At 35.4% G+C, this 26,994-nt stretch overlaps 1 protein-coding gene across 8 annotated transcripts in view; it reads left to right on the top strand.

Moving 5' to 3' along the window:
- INPP4B (inositol polyphosphate-4-phosphatase type II B) overlaps positions 1 to 26,994 on the top strand; it is an 819,089-nt gene that overhangs the window by 234,767 nt on the left and 557,328 nt on the right. The gene's annotated exons all lie outside the window — the stretch shown is intronic.

The following is a 26,994-nucleotide window of genomic DNA, read 5'->3' as shown; positions in this document are numbered from 1 at the left end:
TTTCTCAGTTAATTTTCAAAAATATTCTCAGGGTAATAAGTTTAAGATCCATATAGAATCAAATAATTTCAAAGTTGGTGATCACGTGTTCTAAACTTTTGAGGTCCATAAAAATAATGCAGTTTTTCTAATACCACACAACTAATTAGGAGTATAGCTATAAACATAGATATAGGGAATACTCTGTCTAAATTTTTTAATTTACAAATATGAAAAGCATATGCTGTTAAACTAAATGTCATTTAATTCTGAGTATTGTTTATTTAACCTCTTAATTTTTATTAAATATACAATCTTAACAGTATTGATTATGTTAAAATTACACCATCTAATGCAGTAGTAACTACCCTCAGATGGCTATTTGAGGTTAAATTAAGATATTATTCTGTTCTCACACTACTAATAAAGACATACCTGGACTGAGTAATTTATAAAGGAAAGAAGTTTATGGATTCACAGTTCCACATGGCTGGGAGGCCTCACAGTCATGGTGGAAGGCAAAGGATAAGCAAAGGCACATCTTACATGGTGGCAGGCAAGAGGGCTTGTGCAGAACTCCCATTTATAAAACCATTAGATCTCATGAGACTTATTTACTACCATGAGAACAATATGGAGGAAACTGCCCCCTTGATTCAATTATCTCCACCTGATCCCACCCTTGACACATGGGGTCTGTTGCAATTCAAGGTGAGATTTGGATGGGGATACAGCCAAGCCATATCAATTGACTAACATAAAAATATCTATATCCTCAATCCTATTAGCTAAATTTCAAATGCTCAGTAGCCAGATATGGGTAGTGGCTACCATATCCACCAGTGCAAATTATACATTTCCATCATCTAGAAAGTGCTATGTTAGAAGGCTATTCTGTTCACTACTTCTTAGGAAATTATAATTACATTCTTGTTTCAGCTGGTGCATGGGAGTGTTATGAACAGTGAGCAAGCAAACTAGCAGTATCAAAAGGGCTGAGAAAACAGTTGACTCTTCAAGAAACAGTTTTCCTATTCAAGAGAAAATGAGTATGTGTGAAATTAGAATAATAAGTGCAACTAAGCAGATAAGTGGTTTTTAGGAAGTCAGCATCATGGATATTTATAGATGGTATCTTAGATAAGCTTTTTTTGGAGAAACATTTTGAATCATAATTTTTATCAGTGATAAAGCCTTTTGGAGACAATATTAGAAGTATTCATTTCAGGGACTTGTCAGTAAAGTTGTAGAGACTTTGAATTAACATGATATCCAACAATGTGAGGCTAAACATGGTAATCTTTTGAGAAAAGGGGAAAGGGAAGTACCCCAGAGAAACAGGAGAGAAAACTACTTTTTTTTTTCTTTTAGGATAGAAACACACATTTACTTATGTGCACAGAATCACATACTTAAAGCCTCCATTCTTTTTGAGCTGAAACATTCAAATTTATTTTGGCTGATGAATTAAATGAGCCTCTCAGCAATTAGTAGGCAAACTTAGCGTGCTCTGATCCTTCCACGTACAGCCTTTTGGTCTTAATATTAATTATAATAAACATAAATAAGTATTTATCTTTAAATATAAATAAATATGTTTAATAATATTTTTCATTACTGGAAAATTATTAGGAGCTATAACCAGGGGATCTAACTGAAGAGAGAAACCTCAGAAAAACAATAAGAGAACAAAATTATTAGGAAATATGGATTCAAACAAAGGAAATCTCATTATAGAGTTAGGGGAAAAAGGCAATTCATATAGCAAGACTGAACTTCCTTTGAAGCATAAATAAGAATTTGAGAGGGGAAAAAGGAAGGGAGGCTCCTCTAAGTCAGGGATAAGCAGTCCTGAAGATTCAAATGTACACATAATATGACAAGGGTGGGGGTTAGTGAACAGACCCTGAGGAAGCATGATGGGAACAAAAAGTGTGTGTTTGAAGTTAGTATAGCAGCACTGGCTAGAGAGGTGAGATACAGCGAAGACAGAGAGGATCTTGAAAGTAACAGTTGTCTGGGTGCGGTGGCTCAAGCCTGTAATCCCAGCACTTTGGGAGGCCGAGATGGGTGGATCACGAGGTCAGGAGATCGAGACCATCCTGGCTAACACGTTGAAACCCCGTCTCTACTAAAAAAAAAAAAAATACAAAAAACTAGCCGGGCGACGTGGTGGGCGCCTGTAGTTCTAGCTACTCTGGAGGCTGAGGTAGGAGAATGGTGTAAGCTCGGGAGGCGGAGCTTGCAGTGAGCTGAGATCTGGCCACTGCACTCCAGCCTGGGTGACAGAGCCAGACTCTGTCTCAAAAAAAAAAAAAAAAAAAAAAAAGAAAGTAACAGTTATTGGCTGTGCATGCAGTTGTCAAAGGCAGCCTCTGTTGAAATTTTGTTTGGAGAAGGGCTCTACCAAACTGGTCTTTCAAGATGATAAGTCCTGGAGGGTGTTGTACAGAGTAGGTCAGAGGAAGAGAGAGTGGAGACCAGAGGGTACTTCTGTAACCTAGGAAGTCCACAAATATTTAATGAGCACCTACTATCGTCCAAGTATTGTTCTAGGCATTCTAGGCATTGGCAATACAGTAGAGAATATGCCAGAGACAGATTTCATGTGCAACAGGTGGAAGATTATAGGGTATTAAAAAAGAAAAACATAGTTAGAAGGTATAGAAAACTCACAAATCCTGCATATTCCAGAATGCTGGCATCAAGAAAAGCCTTTTTTTAGGCCATTAACATTATCATGTTTGTTTTCAATACATTTTCTTCCAACTCACTAGAATGCCAAAGGTGTGGTATTTTCATGAAGGTGAGAGAGTAATTGCCTTTATTATCGACTTTTGTATTATGCAAAAGAGTAAATAAAGGAAAGAAGTCCTGGTAATTCTTCCGGAAAACTCCAAAAGGAAACCTCTGCCTTCATTTTTAGGAAATCATTAACTAATGGGCAGGTGCAGCAGTCACTGTACTGTTTATAATTAGAAGACAATAGGCCCTTGATGATTCATTCATTTATTTAAAACAAAAAACCAAACAACTTCTTTAATGCTTGTGCTCTGAAAATATAGCAGTAAATATGTAAGATCATGGAAAATGTTTGGGGTGGCAGAGTGCCTGGGAAGCATAGAATAAGGTTGAATGCAGATGTCCTGGGAAGGTTTCATGGCAGCTTTGTCCATAGAGGAAGCTACTGCCATTTGCCCCATAGAACAGGAATATAACATTCATGTTGAGAAACTGATTTATTGAGGAATTGAGGGCAATAGTGGAAGGGTCTTTTCTTTTCTCCATCCCTACAAGCTTTATTACTTCAACTCTCTTGATCCTGGAAGCTAATAAGTGTTCTTTTTAAAAAAAGTATATTATCTTTCTAAATTTGTATATCTTCTCTGTAATTGCACTGTAAAACAAGGCTAATGTGAATGTGCAAAATAAAATTGAAAGTACCGTAAATCTGTACATAAAACATAAATATATTATTAATTTTAAATTTGTCTTTTACATAGGCATCTGGAAAAAATAGTTTTATGTTTTTATTTTGGATCAGCTGGACAGACCAGAATGCAAATGCAGTATATATTCTCTAGAGACCAAGAGGTTTGAATGAAGACTAATAATGTTGGTATCAAGCTTTATGTTAGCTGGGACTGGGGCACTTAAGAAACATGTAAAGCTACAGATATATATAAATAGGTGGCAATTTCTAAATGCCTCATATTAGCTTACCTAACTAGAGGATGCTCAGAGTGTATAGTAATGAAAAAGCTACTGCTATAGCCTTTAATATAGTAACTCATTTAAACATTTGCATATATTTAACCAGTTTTATATGTAAATAAAATCTTATCTGCTTTCCATATATTACCACAACATTCAACAAAAAGGGAATGATTAATTTAATTATTGAATAGCTACATGATAGATTTTACACAGCATTAAAGTTTGTCTTTTAATTTTTTATTTTTTGTCAAAAGGTGCGGGGATGTATTTACGCAAAAAATGTTGAAAACAAATTTGGATATAGTATTATATTTTCATTATAATATGATATATGTAAAACAGAAAGCAGTATTATCAAATATAAGTTAATAATCATATTAACATAATGTTATATAGATTTATTTATAGTTTAGATTTCTTTATATATTTAGTTTTCTAATTATTCTATAATAATTACACATTATCATTTAATAAGTAAAAGAGCAAAAGTAAAATTTAAAAAATTTGTTGCTTTTCTTTGTGTTTTTTAAATTTATAATGTGATATATAATATATATACACGTTTATTGCATATTCCAAAATACATTTCACCTTATTTCCTTGTTATTCAGTAGGAGGCAATTTGACAAAGTTCTAAAACAAAAGTAAAATTTCTGTTTTTTTATATAATTTACATAGAATAAAACTGATGGATTTACTATTTTCAGAGTTTTTAGCTACTTAGTTCCTATTTTTTTTTCTTTTTTTATAATTTTTAAATTATACTTTAAATTCTAGGGTACATGTGCACAACGTGCAGGTTTGTTGCATATGTATACATGTGCTATGTCGGTGTGCTGCACCCATTAACTCGTCATTTGCATTAGGTATATCTCCTAATGCTATCCCTCCCCCTTCCCCCCAGCCCACGACAGGCCCCTGTGTGTGATGTTCCCCTTCCTGTGTCCAAGTGCTCTCATTGTTCAATTCCCACCTATGAGTGAGAACATGCGGTGTTTGGTTTTCTGTTCTTGCAATAGTTTGCTGAGAATGATGGTTTCCAGCTACATCCATGTCCCTACAAAGGACATGAACTCATCCTTTTTTATGGCTGCATAGTATCCATGGTGTATATGTGTCACATTTTCTTAATCCAGTCTGTCATTGATGGACATTTGGGTTGATTCCAGGTCTTTGCTATTGTGGATAGTGCCGCAATAAACATACGTGTGCATATGTCTTTATAGCAGCATGATTTATAATCCTTTGAATATATACCCAGATTTAAACAATTGTTAAACAATTTGTTACTTTTCTTTGTGTTTTAAAGAATTTGCCTCTGATTTTCAAATATTTAAAAGACATACATGCACCACAGATAATTAAAATTGTCATTTTCAGTAATCCTTATTGATCTGAGTCCAGAGTAAACTGATTTTAGTATTTTTCTCTATTGAAACAGAAATGTAGCCAGAAGCTTCCTCATGGAATTTTAGCACTTTCAAGGCCAGAGTGTTGCATATGAAAAGACTGAAAATTTCCTTTAGGCAAACATTCTTAAGGATCCAAAATATTTGAAAATATGTATTTGAACAGCTGTGTTTTAATCTGGTATTTTAAAATTGTTTAATGCTTCTTTTTTACCCTTTTATTGATATATAAAAATTTACACTGTATAGAGTGTGTTTTATATGCAAAGAATGTGTAATGATCAAGTCAGGGTAATTGGGGTTTATCATGAGTGATAAACCTTGAGTTGCTTATTTTTTTTTATGTTGGTATTGCTTCAAGTCCTGTCTTCTAGTTAGTTTGAAATATATGTAATATTGTTGCTAGTACCTTGATCTGCTATCAAACATTTGACTTATTTCTTCTATCTAAGTGTATGTTTGTACTCATAACTGACCTCCCTTCATGTCTTCCTTCCCCACCCTTCCCAGTCTCTGATATCTGTCATTCTAGTTCTATTCTCTGTGTCTATGAGATTAAGGTTTTTTAGTGCCCACAAATGAATGAGAATATGCAGTATTTGTCTTTCTGTGCCTGGCTTATTTCACTTAACCTAATGACCTCCAGTTCCATCCATGTTGCTGCAAATGACATGATTTCGTTCTTTTTTAATTGGCCAATAGTATTCTATTATATATGTATACCACATTTTCTTTATCCATTTGTCCACTGATGGGCTCTTAGGTTGATTCAGTGTCTTTGCTATTGTGAATAGTGCTGCAATAAACATGCAAGTACAGGCAGTTCTTTGATATATTGATAGCTATTTGGACAGATAGTAGTGGGATTGCTGGGTGGTGTAGTAGTTCTATTTTTTTTTTTTTTTTTTTTTGAGAAATCTGCATACTGTTTTCCATAGTGGTTGTACTGATTTAGATTCCCACCAGCAGTATATGAGTTTCATTTTCTCTGCATTCTCACCAGTATTGTTTATCACTTGTCTTTTCTAACTGGGGTGAGATGATGTCTCATTGTAATTTCTGTTTGTGTTTCCCAGATGATTAATAATGTTGAACATTTTCTCATATACCTTTGACAATTCGTATGCTCCCCCTTTTTTTAAAAAAATGTGCATTCATGACCTATGCTAACTTTTTAATAGGATTGCTTGTTTTTGTGCTGTTGAGATGTTTGAGTTCTTTATATATTTTGAATAGCAGTCCCCTGTTGGATAAGTAATTTGCAAATATTTTATCTCATTCAAGAGGTTGTCTCTTCAATGTGTCAATTGTTTCTTTTGCTGTGTAGAAGTTTTTTAGTTTAATATAGTCCCATTTGTCTATTCCTGTTTTCATTGCCTGTGTGTTTTAGGTCTTAGCCATAAAATCTTTGCCTAGCCAATGTCCTGAAGAGTTTTCCTTGTGTTTTCTTCTACTAGTTTTACAGTTTCTTCTAGTTTTACAGTTACAGGTCTTCTAAGTCTTTAATCCATCTTGAGTTGACTTTTGTGTATGGTGAGAGGTAGTGGTTTAGTTTCAGTTTTCTGCATATGGTTATTCAGTTTTCCTATCACCATTTATTGAAAATTGGTCAGATCACAATTTTTGTTTCTTTGGAGTCAATCTTGGTAGGTTGACTGCAAATACATGTTTCTAGTGGCTTTGTTAAAGATCAGTTGGCTTTAAATATGTGGATTTATTTCTGGCTCCTTTATTCTGTTCCATTTGTCTATGTGTCTGTTTTTATACCAATAGTGTTCTGTTTTGGTTACCACAGCCTTCTAATAGGTTTTGAAGTTAGGTAGTGTGATGCCTCCAGCTTTGTTCTTTTTGCTTAGGATTTCTTTGGCAATTCAGGCTCTATTTCGGTTCTCTATGAATTTTAGGAATGTTTTTTTCTAATTCTGTGAAAAATGACATTGGTGTTTTGATAGATATTGCATTGTGTTTGTAGATGGCTTGGGAAGTGTGGTCATTTTAACAATATTAATCCTTCCAATTCATGAGCATGGCATGTATTTCCATTTGTTTATGTTCTCTTCAATTTCTTTCATCAGTGTTTTGTAGTTCTCCTTGTAGAGACATTTCACCTCTTTGGTTAAATTTATTTTTAAGTATTTTTTGTAGCTATTGTATATGGGATTATTTTCTTGATTTCTTTTTTGACAATTTCAGTATTGGTGTATAGAAACATTACTAATTTTTGCACGTTGATTTCACATCCTGCAACTTTACAGAATTTATTCGCAGTTCTAGGAGTTTTCTGTTGGAGTCTTTTGGTTTTTCTAAATATAAGATCATGTCATCTGGAAAGAGACAAATTTAACTTCCTCTTTTCCAATTTGGATGCTTTTTATTTCTTTTCCTTGCTTGATTGCTCTGCTAGACCTCACGGTATTATGATAAATAGGAGTGGTGAATTTGGGCATCTTTGTCTTGCTCCAGTTCTTAAAGGAAAAGCTTTCAAATTTTTCCATTCAGCGTGATGTTAGCTATGGGTGTGTAATATATGACTTTTATTATTTGAAAGTATGGTTCATCTATACCTAGTTTGTTGAGAAGATTTTATCATGAACAGGTGTTGAATTTTGTCAAATGACTTTTCTGCATCTATTGATATGATCATAAGATTTTTGCCCTTTATTATGTTGATGTTACATATCACATTTATTGATTTGCATGTATTGAACCATCCTTGCATTTCTGGGATAAATTCAACTTGATCATGGTGTATTATCTTCTAAACATGCTATTGAATTCAGTTCACTAGTACTTCATTGAGGATTTTTGCATCTATGTTCAGCAGGGGTATTGGCCTGTACTTTGTGTGTATGTGTTCTTGTCTGGTTTTGGTATCAGGATAATTCTGTTCTTATAAAATGAGTTAGGGAGAATTTCCTTTCTTTCAATTTTTTTGGAATAGTTTGAGGAGAATTGGTATTAGTTCTTCTTTATATGTTTTGTAGAATATTACAGTGAATGCCTCTGGTCTTGGGTTTTTCTTTCTTCGGAGACTTTTTTGTTACTGATTCAATCTTGCTACTCATTAGTGGTCTGTTTAGGATTTCTGTTTCTTTCTGATTTTATTTTGGTAGGTTTTATGTTTCCTGGAATTTATCCATTTCTTTTAGATTTTCCAGTTTGTTCTCATGTAGTTGTTCATAATGGTCTCTCATAGTCTTTTTTCTTTTCTGTGATATCAGTTGTAATATCACCTTTTTCATTTCTGATTTTTTTGTCTTTCATCTCTTCTTAAATGAATTAGCATTTTATAAATTTTGTTTATCTTTTCAAATAATCGGCTTGTAGTTTTGTTGATTCTTAGTATTTTTTTCTTTTCAACTTTTAAGTTTGCAGTATATGTGCAGATGTGCAGGTTTGTTACATAGGTAAATGTGTGCCATGCTGGTTTGCTACATGGATCATTCTATCACCTAGGTATTAAGCCCAGCTTCCTTTAGCTATTTTTCCTGATGTTCTCCCTCCCCACCACACCCCTCTCTGACAGGCTCCAGTTTGTGTTGTTCCCCCAATGTGTCCATGTGTTCTCATCATTCAGCTCCCACTTATAAGTGAGAACATGCAGTATTTGTTTTTCCTTTTCTGCATTAGTTTGCTGAGGATAATGGCTACCAGCTCCATCCATGTGCCTGCAAAGGACATGATCATGTTCCTTTTTATGACTGCATAGTATTCCATGGTGCATATTTACCATTTTCTTTATCCAGTCCATCATTTTCTTTGTCCAGTCTATCGTTTATGGGCTTTTAGGTCAATTCATGTCTTTGCTATTGTAAATAGAACTGCAATGAACATATTCATGCATATGTCTTTATAATAGAATGATCTATATTCTTTTGGGTATATAACCAGTAATGGGATTGCTGGGTCAAATGATCTTTCTGCCTCTAGGTCTTTGAGGAGTCACCGCACTCTCTTCCACAATGGTTGAACTAATTTACACTCCCGCCAACAGTGTAAAAGTGTTCCTTATTCTCTACAATCTCACCAGCATCTCTTGTCTTTTGACTTTTTAATCATAGCCATTCTGACTAGTGTGAGACGATATCTCATTGTGGCTTTGATTCACATTTTTCTAATGATCAGTGATGTTGAGCTTCTTTTCATATGTTTGTTGGCTGCATCTATGTCTTCTTTTGAAAAGTTTCTATTCATGTCCTTTGGCCTGCTTTTTAATGGAGTTGTTTGTTTTTCTTGTTTACATTCCATGTAGAATAAATTTTAAAATAGTTTTTTCTAATTCTGTGAAGAATGTCAATGGTAGTTTCATGGGAATAGCATTGAATCTATAAATTATCTTGGGCAGTATTGCCATTTTTACAGTATTGATTATTTCTATCTATGAGCATGGCATGTTTTTCCATTTGTCCTCTCTGATTTCTTTGAGTAGTGGTTTGTTGTTCTGCTTGAAGAGGTCCTTCTCTTCCCCTGTTAGCTGTATTCGTAGGTATTTTATTATTTTAGTAGCAATTGTGAATGAGAGTTCATTCATGATTTGCCTGTCTGCTTGCCTGTTACTGATGTATAGGAATACTAGTGATTTCTGCACAATGATTTTTGTATCCTGAGACTTTGCTGAATTTGCTTATCAGCTTAAGAAGCTTTTGGGTTGAGACAATGGGGTGTTCTAGATGTAGATCCTTAGTATTTTTTAAATCTTTTTTATTTAGTTATTCTCTGATCTTTATTATTTCCTCTCTTTTGCTAATTTGGAATTGTTTTTGTTTTTGTTTTTCTAGTTCCTTGAGGTGCATCGTTAGGTTGTATATTTGAAATCTTTCTTGTCTTTTTCTTGACATAGGAGTTTGTTGCTATAAACTTGTCTCTGCTTTGGCTGTGTCCCATAGGTACTGGTATGTTATGTTTCCATTTTTATTTATTTTAATATTTTTTTGATTTTCATCTTAATTTCTTTATTTCCCCAACAGTTGTTCAGGAGCATGTTGTTTAATTGCCATGTATTTGCATAGTTTCCAAAACTGCTCTTGGTATTGATTTTAATTTTACACCATATTGTTGTGAGAAATTACTTGATATGATTCTGATTTTTTGAAAATTTGTTGAAACTTGTTTTGTGGCCTAGCATGTAGTCTATCCTGGAGAATGTTCCATGTGTTTATAAGAATGTGTATTCTTCAGTCATTGGATGAAATGGTCTGTAAATGTTTGTTAGGCTTATTTGATCTAAAGTACAGTTTTGCTTGCTTAAGTTCAATGTTTCTTTTTTTTTTTCCCAATGTTTCTTTGTTTATTTTCTCTCCTGATAATCTGTCTAATGCTGAAAGTATGATGTGGAAATTCACCCATTTTGATTGTATAAAAGTCTGTCTCTCTCTAGATCTAGTAAGGTTTGCTTTATAAATCTGGGTGCCCCAGTTTTCAGTGCCTATATATATTTAGAATTTTTGTATTGTCTTGGTAGATTGATCTCTTTATTATTATATAATGCCCTTTTTTGCCTTTTTTTCACTGTTAGTGACTTAAAAGTCTGTTTTATCTGGTTTAAATATAGCTAGTCTTGCCTGTTTTTGGTTTCGGTTTGCATGGCAGTATACTTCTCAAACCTTTTACTTTATACGTGCCTCTATAGGTAAAATGTGTTTCTTGTAGGCAGCATGTAGTTGAATCATTTTTAATCTAATCAGTTAGTCTATATCTTTTAAGTAGAAAATTTAATCCATTTATATTCAAGAGTTGTTATTTATATGTGAGGTTTTGTTTCTCCTGTATTATTAATTTTCTTCTGGTGGCTTAGTATATTCTTTATTATTTTTCTCTTGATCGTCCTTGTGATATACTTTTGCTATGGTAGTAACTATCATTTGAGTCTTTTTTTATTACTTATTTGTATGTACTTAATAGTAAATTTTATATTTTCATATGTTTTCATGATGATAACTACTATCTTTTAACTTCCGAGTTTAGGATTCTCCTGAGCATTTCTTGTAAGGCAGGTCTAGTGGTATTGAATTACCTCAGCATTTGCTCATCTGTGATAGAACATTTCTTTTCATGTATGAAGGATAATTTTGCTTGATATAGTACCGTTGTGTGTTAGAGTATTTTTCAGCCTTTTGAATATATCTTCCCATTCTCTCCTGACTTGTAAGGTTTCTGCTGAGAACTCCACAGTTAGTTTAATGGGGAACTCCTTTGTAGGTGACTAGACACTTTACTTTCACTATTTTAGAAGTTTTTCTTTGTCATTTACTTTATTTTATTTATTTATTTATTTATTTATTTATTTATTTATTTATTGCACTTGAAAGAGATCCAAGTGGGCAACTTGAAGAAAAAGTACCTGTCATTAATTTTAGACGGTTTGACTATAATGTACCATGGAGAAGACTTTGTTGCATTGTGTCTGATTGAGGATTTCTGGGCCTCCTGAATCTGGGTGTCAAGATCTCTTCCTAGACTTGGGAAATGTTCTTCTATTATTTTGTTGAATAGTTTTTTGAACCCTTTTCTCTTTGCTTTGGGGGATATCAATAATTCACATATTTCATCACTTTATAGTTTCTCATATATCATGAGGACTTTGTTCATTCTTTTTATTCTTTTTTATTTTTATTTGACTGAGTTACTTCAAAAAATCTGTCTTTAGGTTTTGAAATTCTTTCTTCTGCTTGGTCTAGTCTATTATTGAGTGTACCTTGTATTTCATTAAAGGAATTCTTCAGCTCCAGAATTCTATTTGGTTGTTTTTATGATATGTATCTCTGGCAAATTTCTCACTCATAGTATAAATTTTTTTTTTCTGATTTCTTTGTATTCTTTTCTTTTTCACAATTTTTTTATCTTACTGAGATTTTTTTTTTGTATTATAATTTTGAGTTCTTTTTCTGAGATTTTGCAATTTTTCTTTTATTAGGATCTGTTGCTAAGAAATTCTTATGATCCTTTGGAGGTGTATTATGTTCTTGCTTTTTAATGCTTCCTGTGTCTTCATGTTGCTGTCTGTGCTTCTGGTAGCACAGCCACTGGTAGTGGCTTCTTCTAGATTTTTGAGTTTACTTATATAGGGGAAGACTTTTTCCTGAAGTTCAAACAATTGTGTTGTTTGGGTAGGGCTCTTTGGCTTTGATTTTGGGTGTGTGCCATAGCATGTTCTCTGTATGATTTTGTTGGCTGTAAATAGCATCAGTAATATCTCTGATTTCTTCAGTAGCTTAGGGTACAGTTATTAATGAAGGCTATGGTGACTAGGCCAGTCTTTGGGCCCCAATTGGTGGCAGCAGTGGGCTAATATTGGGTGGCTTATGTTGGCACTGGTGTTAGCAGCCAGTCAGACTGATGCTGAGCTTACTTTGGTTTCAGTAGTGACAGCGGTGGGTTGGGTGTGTAAGAGGGTACTCAGGAACCTGGGAAGCCATTGTGGTGTAGGCGACGGAAGTTGCAGTGGCAAGATGATCAACTGGGTCCCAATGCGTGCTTACTGGTATTGGTAGTGGCTGTGGTATGACCTCACTACTGACAGCCCCAGACACACAATTATCAGGCTCTCTCACTCTCTGTGGCAGCAACATCACAGCACTATACAAAGAAGGGGATGGATCCCACCTTTCACATGCAAGCCTAAGCATGGAGGCCATGCAACCAGCAAGAGTGCAGTTGGCACTCCCAGCCCCAAACAGGCAGTCCTCTGATTCACCTACCTCAGCCTCTAGCAGCAGCAGTAGTGGTAGGCCTGCAGTACTGTCTGGAGGAGCAGAAGGGGTTCTGCTCTCTGTGCATGAGCCTGAGCACAGAGGCAGCTCACTGTGGGAGGAGCTCTCATTCTCTGCTTACAAGGCCAAGCACAAAGGTTGTGCTGCTGCTGAGATTGGGATCACTTGTCTCAGCCCCAAAGGGAGCTCCTGCGCTCTAGAAACATGTGCTTTGGTTTCCTTTGTCCTAGGGGCTGCAATTTTGGGCATTTATACTGTCATTTCCATGAGGAATACTACTCCCTGTGGGCTGGAGTACTGGGTACTCTCCAGCATCCTTGGGTCTAGCCAGTGCTGTGTCACTGTAGTCCTTTGGGTGGAAATGGGAATTGTCAATGGGGACTTACGGGATATGGATATATGGGGGTTGTTCCCAGGCTGGATTCTGTCCTGTGATGACTATTTTCTAAAAATGGTGCCCAGCTGCAGCTGCTTAAGTCTCAGAGGTGAGGAGGTGAATGACCTTGTGTGAGTTTCCTGTGTGGTATAATGACCTTGTGGTGTCTCCGAATCATCACCCATGGTAGTGTCAGCAGTTTATGTGAGTAACATAACTCTCCTGTGGTTGGGATTGCAGCAGGCGGCGGTGGGGATGTGGACCACTGAATTTCTCTCACTTACCCTTTCCCTATAATACCAAGCCCCTGGGGGCTCCTGGCCAATGTCAACTGAGCTGGCTGCGTGCTTCCCTCTCCTTCTGTGCCTCTGGTGGTCTCCGTGACTTCTCTGTTGGACTCTAGTGTCCTCTCCTAGGTGTTCTATTCATGGTATGATTATTCATAATTTTGGTTTTTCTTTCTGGAGAGGACAAGTGTGCAATGTTTCTAGTTAGCCATCTCGAACTAGAATTGCTTCACTTTTCTTGATGCAGGAAGATTGTCTTCATTTTTTTGCTTGTTTTGTTTTTTATACTAGAATAGTGACATTTCTACAATAAATTTTCTGTAAGTTGGGAACATTTTGTTTTCAAACTGTAAATTCTTGTTTATAAAAGGGAATTAGCTCCCAACTTGGAGGTATTTTAGTCGCTGTTGCCTATTATAGATCTTGTTGTTTCAGAGGAAGACACGGTAGTCTTAAAGATAGATAAATAGATACTCTGTCACTGTGTATATAAACTTCTAATGAGTTACCACAGATTCTTAAATGACTTACGATATTCATTAAGCTTCCCCAAATGGAAAGGGGCTTATGGATTCAGGGATTTATATGCAGCATGTCTGATTTTGAAACCTGCTGACAACCACCTTCCAGAATTTAATCCTACCTCAGAGGAGATTTTCTAGTTTAGGATAAAGAGGAGTTCTGAGCGATTCAAGGAGTCATTCAAGTGAAAAATCACCTAGACTCCACTCATTTAAGGCCTATTTATCTCATTATTTATCTCAATTATTATTTTTCTGACATTATCTGAAAAGCATAGACAATTTATTATGAAATGTTTAAGAACACCTAATCCCTACCCCCAGTAAATGGTATCACCATTGATCCACATAGTTGAGATAGTTCTCTTAGTTCATTGTTCTCCATGTGCAGAAACATGAAATCTACAGATCTTAAAGACTCTGAAGAAATCAGAACCTTCTTCATTTGAACATTAAGACAGATAATAATAAACAGGAACTCCTATAAGTTCTGGGGGTAACATCGTCCTTGAATTGCAGTCCTGGTGCTGTCAGTTACTATTTGGGAAAACCTGGGCCAGGAATTTATTTTCTCCAATGTCACCTGTATCTCTGTTTTGAGAGTTGGATAAGATTATGTAAATCCTCTAGTCCAATACTTAGTCCATCATAATAGTACCTTTTAATACATAACAGTAGCTGTGGAGCCTAGGCAGGAAAACATGTCGCTCGTTTGAGGGTAACTGAGATGACAGTAACTTTGGAGGCCAAAACAAAAAGCAGAAAATAAAGCACTTCAATCTGTGTGTTTCAAGCCTGTAGGGATATGAGCATGGTCCCTGACTTGGCATAAACTAAGCCTTCTACTTTATTGATTTCCACAAAGAACTGGCCAGGGCAAGCTTGCTGCCTTAGCGGATAGCAGAGAGACCATGTGCTAAGGATTGTGGTGGTTTTAAAACATGCACAGTCTTTAAAACTTGGTATTTTAGATGAATCCCAAATGGCTTTATTGTTGTTATTAAACTACAAGTATAAATGGGAAGTTCTTACCCTTTTTCTGCATTTGCAATTTTAAGCATTGTTTATCACTTATTATATAACAAACTGACCAAAGCATACTGGCTTAAAACAAAATGTGAGTCACTTTTCTCACAAGTTTGTGGGTTTCTTGGATGGCTCTTCTGCTGGCATTACCTGGGCCCAGTCACTCAGCTGGTGGTCACCTAGGACTGACCTTTGCTAGGACAAATTGGCCCAGCTGCTGAGGGCTTCATTCTGAGCTTCTTCATATGTCATTGGTCTCAGAGCAGCATTTTAAGAGGATGAAGGAGGAAGCTGCAAAGTGCCTGGAGGCCTAGGTCCCAAACATCACATAATATCACTTCCTCCGCATGTCCAAGGCATGTCACAAGACTGGTCCAAATTCAAGGGAAGAGAATATAGACTTTATCTTTAATGGAATAAGTGGAAGAATCATATTACAAGCAGGCATGGGAATAATTATTGTGGTCTTTTTCATTAAAAAAAGAAATATGTCTGGGTGCCGTGGCTCATGCCTATAATCCCAGCACTTTGGGAAGCTGAGGCAAGCATTTGAAGCCAGGAGATTGAGACCAGCCTGGGGCAATATGGTGAAACCTTGTCTCTACTAAAAATACAACCATTAGCTGGGCAGGGAGGTGAGTGGCTGTAATCCCAGCTACTCAGGAGGCTGAGGTGGGAGGATGGCTTGAGCCCAGGAAGTGGAGGTTGCAGTGAGCCAAGACTGTGCCACTGCACTACACACAAGACTCCACCTCAAAAAATAAAAATAAATAAATAAATAAATACATAGAATCTACTTCAGCTTTTCGTAAAGAAGTAGTCAGGTGGATTTATAATAAGGAAAGTGATGCTAGGTGACCAAAAATGCAGGGAAGAGCACATCTACTGCTGTGAAGAGCAAAGCAAAATTTGCTCCCTCAGATGACTGCTTAATTACCTGTACATTGCCAAGTTGATTGTTTACCTTGGCCAGGGTGACTGTGTGTCCAGGTTGTTCAGGGCAGATCTGTTTGTTTACTTTCCCAAAGTAAAATAAAAAACAGTACACTCTCTTCTTCTCAAAATGACCAATTTTAGTTGGATAAACATAAAATAAATTTTCTGTTCCCATTAAGTATAGTTCAACTGTGTACATTTGTACTTTGATGTTCCATCATGCTATGATAAAAATAATTTTCTAACCTTTGACCTTTATACACTACTGAGGACATTTTGGAGGACAGGTGTATTCACAGAGGGGAAATTTAAAAAATTCCACCATTCTAGGGCCTCTGTCATTAATATATTAATTTGTAGCTGTAGAATCTGTCAGTAAGAAGGTGCCTGTTGAGCCCAGACTCTTTGTGGGAGCTGCCTAAGGAGCCACTTCATCCAAGGGCAAGGGTCAGGAACAAATAGGCAGGGAGAGGAAATACCACTAAGAGAGTAAAGGCTCAACATCTACCTCCCTATAACTAAAACTTAGGTAATGTACCAAACCTACATAATTTCCACTATTACAGAAAACTTATGTAAATAGGCATTTTATGTAAAAGAAAATACAAATAATGCAAAATAGTGACAATAACTGACACAATGGAAAAGTCATTACAGCTAATAGTCAAAGAAATAAAGATGAAGCAACTTTGAGATAGTGTTTACTGCATTCATGCTCTGCCTATTTTTTTTTTTTTTTTTTTTTTTTGAGACGGAGTCTTGCCCTGTCACCCAGGCTGGAGTGCAGTGGCGTGATCTTGGCTCTCTGCAACCTCCACCTCCTGGGTTCAAGCAATTCTCCTGCCTCAGCCCTCCGAGTAGCTGGGATTACAGGTGCCCACCACCACGCCCGGCTAATTTTTTTTATTTTTAGTAGAGATGGAGTTTCACCATGTTAGGATGGTCTCAATCTCCTGACCTGGTGATCCACCTGCCTCAGCCTCCCAAAGTGCTGGGATTACAGGCGTGAGCCACTGTGCCTGTCCTCATGCTCCCCTTTTATTGTCCTCCAGAATTATAACATCTAAATGTTTGATATAATATATGTAGTTAATCAATGAAAGGCAATAATAAGTGGTCCAGCTCCCCAAACTAAGGCTGTCCGTATTTAAATCCAGATTCACTCCTTACTAACCATGTAATTTGGAGCATGCTGCCTTCTCTGTGTGTCTCAGTTTTCTCATCTGAATAAATGGAGTTGACCATAATATCCACCTTATAGAATTTTTGTAAGAAACAAATTAGTTAATAAACATTTGAAAAATATTAGCTATTATTTTATTGCTGTGGGCACTGGACATTGATGCAAACCTTTTAAAATGTAAAATGGCAATGCATACCAAGCACTATAAAAATGTTCTTTACTTTGCCTCAGTAAACACATTTCTAAAAATTTACCTCAAAAAATAATTCAACAGAAGAATAAAGATCTACACTGAGAAATGTCTGGTGCAATGTTATTTCCTTTTTATAACAAATGCTGTCAACTGCTTCATTTTTCAACAACGTTTACAATCTTGAGTTAAATGGAATTGTTAATATTTTTATTTTCATCTTACAAATTAGAAAACATGGATTCAGATTCTGTTAAATTTCTAAATGTCCACCAATCAGTAACTAGTTCAATTTATTACGGCATACCAATAAAATGGATACCATCTAGTTATTAAAAAGAATGAAGAAAATCTGCTTGTAGAGATATGAAAAGATCTAAGATATAATAAGCAATAAAACAAAAAAAAAATAGTTCAATACTATTTAAAGTGTGATCCCGTGTGTGTGTGTGTGTGTGTGTGTGTGTGTGTATTTATGCTGAGAACATTCTGGAAGAATATATAACTAACTATGGAGTGGGAAAGAAAGTGAAGGGATTCTTTGACTTTTTATTTTATATGCTGCTTATTTTCTTAAAGGAACATGGAATAATTCAATGATAACAATATTGTTATAAAAAGAGAAAAACAAATTCTATGGAGAAAGAGAGAAAGTGGAAGAATGGAAAGCATGCTGTATTGTAGGTCCCATTATGGCTAAAACTCTATGGAGTTTTACTGGAGTTTACAGGCTACAGGGTGGTGATTTTTGCCAGTCATATGCAGTGGCCTAGGGTTCAGCAATGAGAAAGTAGAGTTGATTGATACAGGATTAAAGTATATATCAGGAAAGTGAGATGAGAAAATTGAAGATACTGGCCAGAGAGTCACTAAAATGATGGGTAGGTCTGTGGATTGGAAGAATGAAGGTAAAATGGGGGCTGATAAGGAGAAAGAAAGAGGTCAAGATGATAAATTCTGAGAAGGTTAAAGAACAGAAGTATAAGAAGTGACTGAGTGAGGAAACTTGTAGGGAAGGGTGAAGAGGTCAGTTACAGGCATAGAATCTTTGAAATAATCCCTTCTAATCTCCCTGTTTTACCTCATCATCTGTCAGGATTAAGCTTCCTCTGACTCCCTAATACACTGTTACTGCCTCACATTTTAAATAAGTGGTGAAAATGATGCAGACTAGTTTTTCCCTAAAATCCTAAAATCCCTCCCTTCATAATTTAATTTACACTACCATGGTTTTTCTTTTTCTTTTTCTTTTTTTTTGAAATAGGATCTCACTGTGTCACCCAGGCTGGAGTGCAGTGGCGTGATAACATCTCACTGCGGCCTTGAATTCCCTAGCTCAAGTGATTCTCCCATCTCAGCCTCCTGAGTAGCTGAGAGAAAAGGCATGCACTGCCACACTTGGCTCATTTTTTGTTTTTATTTTGTGGAGATAGGGTCTCACTATGTTACCCAGGTTGGTCTTGAACTCCTGGCCTCAAGCAATCCTCCTACCTCAGCCTCCCAAAGTGCCGGGATTATAGGCATGAGCCATCGTACCCAGCCTACCATGGTCTTTGATCCTATAAATTCAGCATTTCCTTACTCCAACTCAACAAGAATAAAATCAGTCTTATTTCACGGTCTTTCCTCAAAAAGGCTTCAATTACTTTTCCACACTATGCTTCCACTTAAAAAGAAAAAAAATGATGACTGCCTAAGTTCAAATCTCTAATACAATATTTCAAGAAAATATTTCTAGTCTATGGATAGAAGGAACTTTGAACTGATTCCATAGAAATAGAAAAAAAAAAACTTAATATACACTCATTTACTTAAATTTGTTTATTGAATGATGGTTATTTAAGATCCTTTGAACAAATCACACGGATCTTTGTCATTTGTTGCTTTTTAAAGAACTTTCTTATTATTAGAAAAATAAGAGTTTTTTATTTGAAAAGTATCTGTTGAATTGTTTCATTTACCTTAAAAAACAAGAGAAGACAGCCAAGTGTCAATATGCTAATTGCTAATTATTATTTTTCAATCTTAAAATAGTGAAGTCAAATATAATAGGAAGTCTTTCGAGAAACCATTCTAAAAGCGATTGTATGTTAGAGTTCTAAGGAATGGTTGGTTTATACACCTAGATTCTTGGGTCGTCACCTGGGAATTACTTTGAAAAACACATATTTGCTGCAACTCAGCTTTAAAATAAACTTGTAATTTTAGAAAAAAATTAGATTTTCAGAAAAGTTCGAAAGGTACTATGCAAAGTTCCCATGTGTCTCATATAAGCCTTCCCGTGCTATTAACATTTTGTGCCAGTATAGTACATTTAGTATAATTAGTGGACCAGTATTGATACCTTATTTTTATCTACAGCTCATACTTCATTCAGATTTTCATAGTTTTTACCTAATATTCTTTTTGTTCCAGGATTTTATCCAGGATACTACATTTTATTTAATTATCACATATCCCTAGTTTCTTCTTGACTATGACAGTTTCTCACATTTCTTTGTTTTTATGACCTTGACAGTTTTGATCGGGCTTTTTGTAGAATGTCTCTCTACTGGAATTTGTCTGGGACTTTTCTCATAGGTCAGTCTAGGGTTATGTGTTTTTATGAGGAAGACCATTCTTATCACATCATATCAAGGGCACATAGTATCAACATTACTTAGCACTGTTGAGGTTCATGTAGATCACTTGGATAAGACAGTGTTTTTCAGGACCTCCCATGTAAATTTACTCTTTTTTGTCTTATTGCCATAGTACTTTTTTGAAGGAAATCACTGTACACAGACCACATTTAAGGAGTGTTCTGCTCCACCTCCTTGAGGGCTGAGTTTCTACATACATTATTTGGAATTCTTGTGTACTGAAGATTTGCCCTTTCTCCATTTGTTTATTAAATTATTTATTTATATCAGTATGGATGTTAGATTATTTATTTTATACTTTAGGTTATAATCTATTATTGCTTTATTTATTTAGTTGCTGAAGTTTTTGTAACATTGGCCACTGGGAGCACCTTCAATTGGCCCCTTTGTTCTTTTGAATAAACCTATCATTAAATTATTATTTTTTTTTTTTTTGAGGGAGGTATGGGAACAGGGTCTCACTCTGTTGATCAGGTTGGAGTGCAGTGGCTCGATCTTAGCTCACTGCAGCATCGACTTCTCAGCCCATCCCAGCCTCTCACGTAGCTGGGACTACAGCTGTGTGCCACCACACCTGACCAAATTTTAAATATTTTGCCATGCTGCCAAGACTGGCTTAGAACTCCTGGGCTCAGGTGATGTGCCCACCTCAGCCTCTCAAAGAGCTGGGATTACACTGAGAGTCACCAGGCCTGACCTGAGTTTTTTTCCCTTTCTTTTTTTTGATCACTTCCTTTCTTTCTGGAACTACCAGCCTCACCTTCTATACTTCTTTTCACATCCAGAAAATTATCTATTCATCTGTTTCTCTAAGTATCCCTAGTTTTTTTTTTTGTTTTGTTTTTTGTTTTTTTGTTTTTTTTTTTTGAGAATGATATAAAAGAACCAAGATCTGGCACTGGCTGTGCTTTGTTGCTATTGAGGTGTCATTGCAACTAGACTCTGTTTCGTTGCTACTAGACTGTGTCCATGGAAAAAGTAAGGAAATGCATGTTTTTAGAGTAATCTATATATATATATACACACATTTATGAATATCTTTATGTAACCTCTATGTATTATATATAATATTAAGCTAAATATTAGTTTATACCTATTAATCTAACTCTAATCCATTAACAGATGATCATTCTAGCCTCCTCCTGTTACTAATCTGTAATCTCCCTTTCCAACAATGAGAAATCTGGCTTCCAACACATGTCATCCATGTGCTTAATTTTTCAATTTCAGCATACACTTGTGTCAGTATTAGAATTGTTAACCTAAACTCCCATGGGCAAAACAATTTTATCAACTAGAGTACAGTGCTTATGTACAGATCCTTTTGTCTTCAGTCTTAATCACTACACACATTTGCAAAGTTGCTTGGTCAATACCTTCTCCTACCACTCTCTTCAGTGAAGTTGTTTTATACATTTGTAATATAACTAGACATTTTTTAAAAGAAAATTCTGCATTGTATCTTGGGATTCCCTCCATCTTCTAATTGATTTTATAACAATTCTGCATACATTAAGTTTCGGTTTTTGTGCTGTGAATTTTTATGGGTTTTGAAAAAGGCATAGTGTCATGTATTCACCATTATGATATCCCACAGAATAGCTATGTAAATACTCCTCTAAAATTCTCCTGTGCTTCACCTATTCAATCCTTCCTCCTTGTCTCATCAGTTCCTGGCGACCAATGAACATTTTGCTGTATTTATAGTTCTGTCTTTTCAGAAGGGATTCTTCCACTTAATAATATGTACTTAAGATGTATCTATATCCTTCCAGAGTCTTAACAGCTTATTTTTAAATTGGTGAGTATCTCATTTTATATTTTATAGATGTACCAGAGTTTGTTTTTCTATCGAAGGTTATTTTGGTTGTCTTCCAGTTTGGGGTGATTACGAAAAAATATGCAATAAAAATTTGCATGTAGTTTCTAGGTAAACATGCTTTCAAATCTGTTGGGTAAATATTTGGAAGCACAATTGCTGGGTCATATGGTAAGGTTATCTTTAGCTTTTCAGAAATTGCCAAATTGTCTTCCAAAGTAGTGGTGCCATTTTGTATTCTCACCAACAGTGAGTTTAAACTACTGTTGGTTTGTATCCTTACTAGGAATTGGTATTGTCAGTCTTTTTGGATTTTAGTTATTCAATAGGCATGTAGTGGTATCTTGTTTTTTTAATTTGAAATTTCTCGAGGAAAACTTATGTGGATCAGTTTTTCGTATGCTGTTTGACATCTGTATTCATTTTTTGTTGAGCTATCTGTACAGATCTTTTGCTCATTTTGAAAAATATCTTACTCTTTTAAGAGTTGTCTGTATATTTTGGATATAAGTCAGATATGTGTTCTGCAAATATTTTATTCTAGTCTGTGTCTTGTCTTTTGATACCTTAATAGTGTCTTTTGCAGAGGAAGTTTTTGATTTTAACAAAGTCCAATTTATCACATTTTTATTTCACAGCTTGAACTTTTATTGTTGTATCTAAGAACTCACCACCAAATAAAAGGACATCAAGTATAGTTTTTGTATTCTACATTTAGGTCTATGTTTCTTTTTGTTATGTAAGCCTTGTGCTTGGTTATTTTTAATGTATATGGATGTCCGGTTGTTCTGACACATTGTTGAAAAGACTGTCTTTTCCCTATTGAATTGTCTGTTTCTTTGGAAAAAATCAGCTGGCTATATTTGTGTGGATCTAGTTCTGGATTATCTATTTGTTTCAGTCTTCTATTTTTTTCTACTCTTTTGCCATTACAACCTCTGTTGATAACTGTAGTTTTGTAATAAGTCTTAAAATCAGATAGTATAAGTCCTATAACTTTGTTCATCTTTTCAGTATTGTGTTGACTATTCTATTTCTTTGGCTCTTCCATAAAAAATTTACAATTGGGTTGCTGTTGCTGATCTCTACAGAATTAATTGCTGAGATTTTTGGGGTTTTATTGAACCTGTAGACCTATTTGAGAAGAATTAACATCTTGATAGTATTGAGTCTTTCAATCTATGAGCATGGGATATCTTTTCATTTATTTAGATCTTCTTGGATTTCTTTCATCAGATTTTTGTAGTTTTCTGCAAAAATATAGACCGCATGCATATTTTGTTAAATGTATTCTTATTTCATTTTTTGGAATTAATAATTATATAGAATTATACAATTTATATATTATAAAATTATAAAATATTTAATATGAAATTCAAGTTGTTCATTGCTAATGTATAGCAAAGAAATTGACTGTTGTATATTAACTTTGTATCTTGCACCAGTGCTATACTTCCTTATTTGTCTCCGTAGTTTATTGTTCTTGTTATTAGTTCTTTAGTATTTTCTACATATAAGTCATGTCATTTACAACAAAAACAAAAGACAAATTTATTTCTTCTCTTTAAATTTTATTTTTATTTCCATTTTCTATCTAGGAATTCCAGTACAAATTTGAATAGGAATGGGTAAGAGGATATTCTTGCCTTTTCCCTGATTTTAGAGGAAAAGTATCTAGTTAGTTACCATTAAGTATAATGTTAACTGAAGGTTGTTTGTAGATAAGTTAAAGAAGTTCTACTCTATTACTACTCTGCTGAGAGTTTTTGTTATGAATGCATGTTGAATTTTATAGAAATGCTTTTTCTGTATTTGATAAAATCATATAGTTTTTCTTATTTTTGCCTGTTGAGGTAGTGAATTACATTGATTTTCATATGTTGACCCAGACTTGCATAACTGAAATAAATATCACTTGTTCATGCAAGTTAGATATGATATTCTATATATTTTTGTTGAGCATTTTTGCATTTATATTTATGACAGATATTGGTCTATTGTTTACCTTTCTTCTAGTGTCTCTATCTAGTTTTTATATTAAAGTAATTCTGTCATAATAGAATAAAAGGAAGTGTTCTTTCTGCTCCTACTTTCTGGAAAGGATGGTTAAGAATGAATAATATCTAGTATTGGATAGGCCAACAGGGGGACTAGAGTCAAAATAATTTAATTGTACATTTAAAAATAACTAAAAGAGTATAATAGGATTGTTTGTAACACAAAGGATAAATGCTTGAGGTGATGGACATCCAATTTACCCTGATGTGATTATTATGCATTGCATGCATGTATCAAAATATTTCATGTAACCCATAAGTATATACACATACTATTTACTCAAAAAATTTTTTCTTAAAAAAGAATTGGTATCATTTCTTCTTTTAATGTTTTGTAGCATTCACCAATAAGCTCATCTGAAAAACTGGTACCTTTTTTTCAGAATAATATTAATTGTTGATTCAATTTTTTAAATAGAAGACTTTTCAGATAGCAAAACCCCTTTGTAAAAGGGCATTCTTTTTCAGTACCATTTAAATATCACTACAATCCAGGTAAGATCAAACATCATAAATGTATACCTAATCACAACCACCAAAAATGGTGAGTGTTATGGAAACCAGTGATATAAAAAAAGTATGACCTCTTAAAAATGGATGGGATATTATCTCCTTTCTTTTCTCTGATTTTCTCTCTTTACTACCCACTGGCCATTACAGGATAACCCTCGGTGTTCCCTGTGGTTAGTTTACTTCTATTTAAAAAATCAGTTAATTCACAGTGGAAAAAGATTCCACCAACTCAACACAAATATATCCATAAGCTTATTCACAGTTTACCATGTGATTCCCATCAAAGCCTCCCCATTTTGAAAATAGCATTCAGGGTCCCATATGCTCTCTGGCCTCAGTTCTCAATATACCTCTTCTCACATCCTACACTTCCACCATATTTCAGAATTTGTAGTCTTACTAACAAGCACTGCCCTCCTTGACTTTCAGGCTTTTGTACATGCTATTTCTTTACTTGTAGCGCTCACTTGCCTCTTTCCTGGCTGGTTCAAATACATTCTTCAGATATCACCCTAAATATCACTCCTCAGAAGCCTTCCTTGCCTTCTTATCTCATTAATTCTCTCCTTCCTCCTCACAGGGTAAAATAAGTGCCTCTTCTATATACTTTCTCAGTATTGTGTATTAATCTCTATAACACAGAAATACTGAAACTTCTTCTTTACTAGCAATACTTACTACCACTAGCCTGTGTGTTATTCTCAGTTTATAATCCCCAGCACCTAGCTGTTAGCCTTGTGTGTTGCAGGTGCTTGTTAATGGAACAGAATGTTAAAAATGTGAGCCTTTATCTGCTTTCAAAATGCTGTTGGAAACGATGGAGAAGGCAAGAATTACCACTTTTTGTTTACAGAGAGTTGTTAGTTCATTTATTCAGGACTTGCAAAATGTATGGTTCCCAACAGGTTCTGGGACACTTTGTCCCTCTCTTGCCTCTGGGTTATACACAAGGAGACTTAGGGATTCTATTTTATTGTTGTTGTCCTTGTTGTTGTTGTTTTGTTTTTTTGAGACAGGGTCTAGCTCTGTTGCCCAGGCTGGAGTGCAGTGGTGCGATCTTGGCTCAGTACAAACTCTGCCTCCTGGGCTCAAATAATTTCCCTGTATTAGCCTCCTGAGTAGATGGGACCAGAGGTTCGTAAGCCATTATGCCCAGCTAATTTTTGCGTTTTTAGTGGAGACAGCATTTTGCCTTGTTGCCCAGGTTGGTCTCCAACACTTGAATTCAAGCAATCTGCCTGCCTTGGCCTCTCAAGGTGCTGGGATTACAGGCATGAGCCACCACTCCTGGCCCAATTTAAGGATTCTGTAGAAAAGTGTCTAGTTATTTCTCCTAATACCTAATGTAAATGACAAGTTGAAGGGTGCAGCAAACCAACATGGCACATGTATACCTGTGAAACAAACCCACACATTGTGCACATGTACCCTAGAACTTGAAGTATTACAATACTAATATTAAAGTGTTTAGTGTAAATTGTTTTTTGGAGGTAGTCATAATATTCTCTCTAGTCTCTTATGCTCTCTGCCTGCCTCCTAACTCAAGTCATGGAAAGAGATACTTCAAAGAAATAACTCATGGCCCTAGAGTGTGGCTGACACATGAACCACTGCTTGATTTATACATAGTAAAATCTAACTGTGAGCGGCTTTCTGGAACTTCTCCTGATAGCAAAGCAAGAGGAGGGGGCCACATGCTGGACTTCCTCCAATGATTGAGCAAGAATATATGACAGTGGATATGACTACTTGTCCTGTGGGCTTGCTTAGCTTTCAAAATGCCTCAGACAAGAGATTTGCTTTCCTGGATAATCCCACAGAGAGAGTTTGTGTAGGCTGTCCCACCAGAAGCAATATCTAAAAGGGGAGGTGTAGGTGTTAAGCCAAGAGAACGTCAACTGTGCTAGGAATGTGCGGTAGTAGATTTCCAATAGGCACTTCTCTGAATAAATCATAAAAGCACTCCATAAAGAAGAAAGAGCATCTTCTAAAAAGCGAGCATTTGACAGCCAAGAAAGAATCATAGGCAGCATTAAATAACTAAAAAACAAAACAAAGATCTTGTTTTCTGACATCATTCTTAAGTGAAAGGAATGAAGAACAACTGAATTTAGCTTGAGCCTAGGGCTAAGACAGTGAATGCATAAAATAGGCCCTGAGCATCTCCTGCTTCCAGAAAGTGAGAAAGTGATACCACCACCAACACCACACAACAACAACAGCAATCCCATCCCTTCATTCCTCCCCCACCACCACACACACAATGCTACGGGTGTGTCAAAGGAGTCCAGGAGCCAACTGAAAGAACTCTCAATGGTCAAAGCTGGAAGCATTTTAGCAACAAAATGAAGTAATTGGCTTATAACTCAAAGTTTAAAGTAAGTACTCATGATTCCATACAGTTATGAGTAACTGACTGAATAAATAAATAAATGTGGGAGAGTAGCTAAGTCTCTCATATAGCAAAATTCTAAATAATTTGTGTAGATACTCTGCCCTCAAGGAGGTGGAGCATAAGTCCCACTCTTAATATGGTCTGCACTTAGTGACTTTTTTTTCCCCAAAAAAACTACCATAGGGAAAGAAGAAAAGAAGGATAACTTCAGAGAAACCTGACAAAAAGTGCCTCA

The sequence above is a fragment of the Chlorocebus sabaeus genome, chromosome 7 (genome assembly GCF_047675955.1).
Source record: "Chlorocebus sabaeus isolate Y175 chromosome 7, mChlSab1.0.hap1, whole genome shotgun sequence".
Taxonomy (NCBI): domain Eukaryota; kingdom Metazoa; phylum Chordata; class Mammalia; order Primates; family Cercopithecidae; genus Chlorocebus; species Chlorocebus sabaeus.
This window is presented reverse-complemented; position numbering and strand designations above follow the sequence as displayed.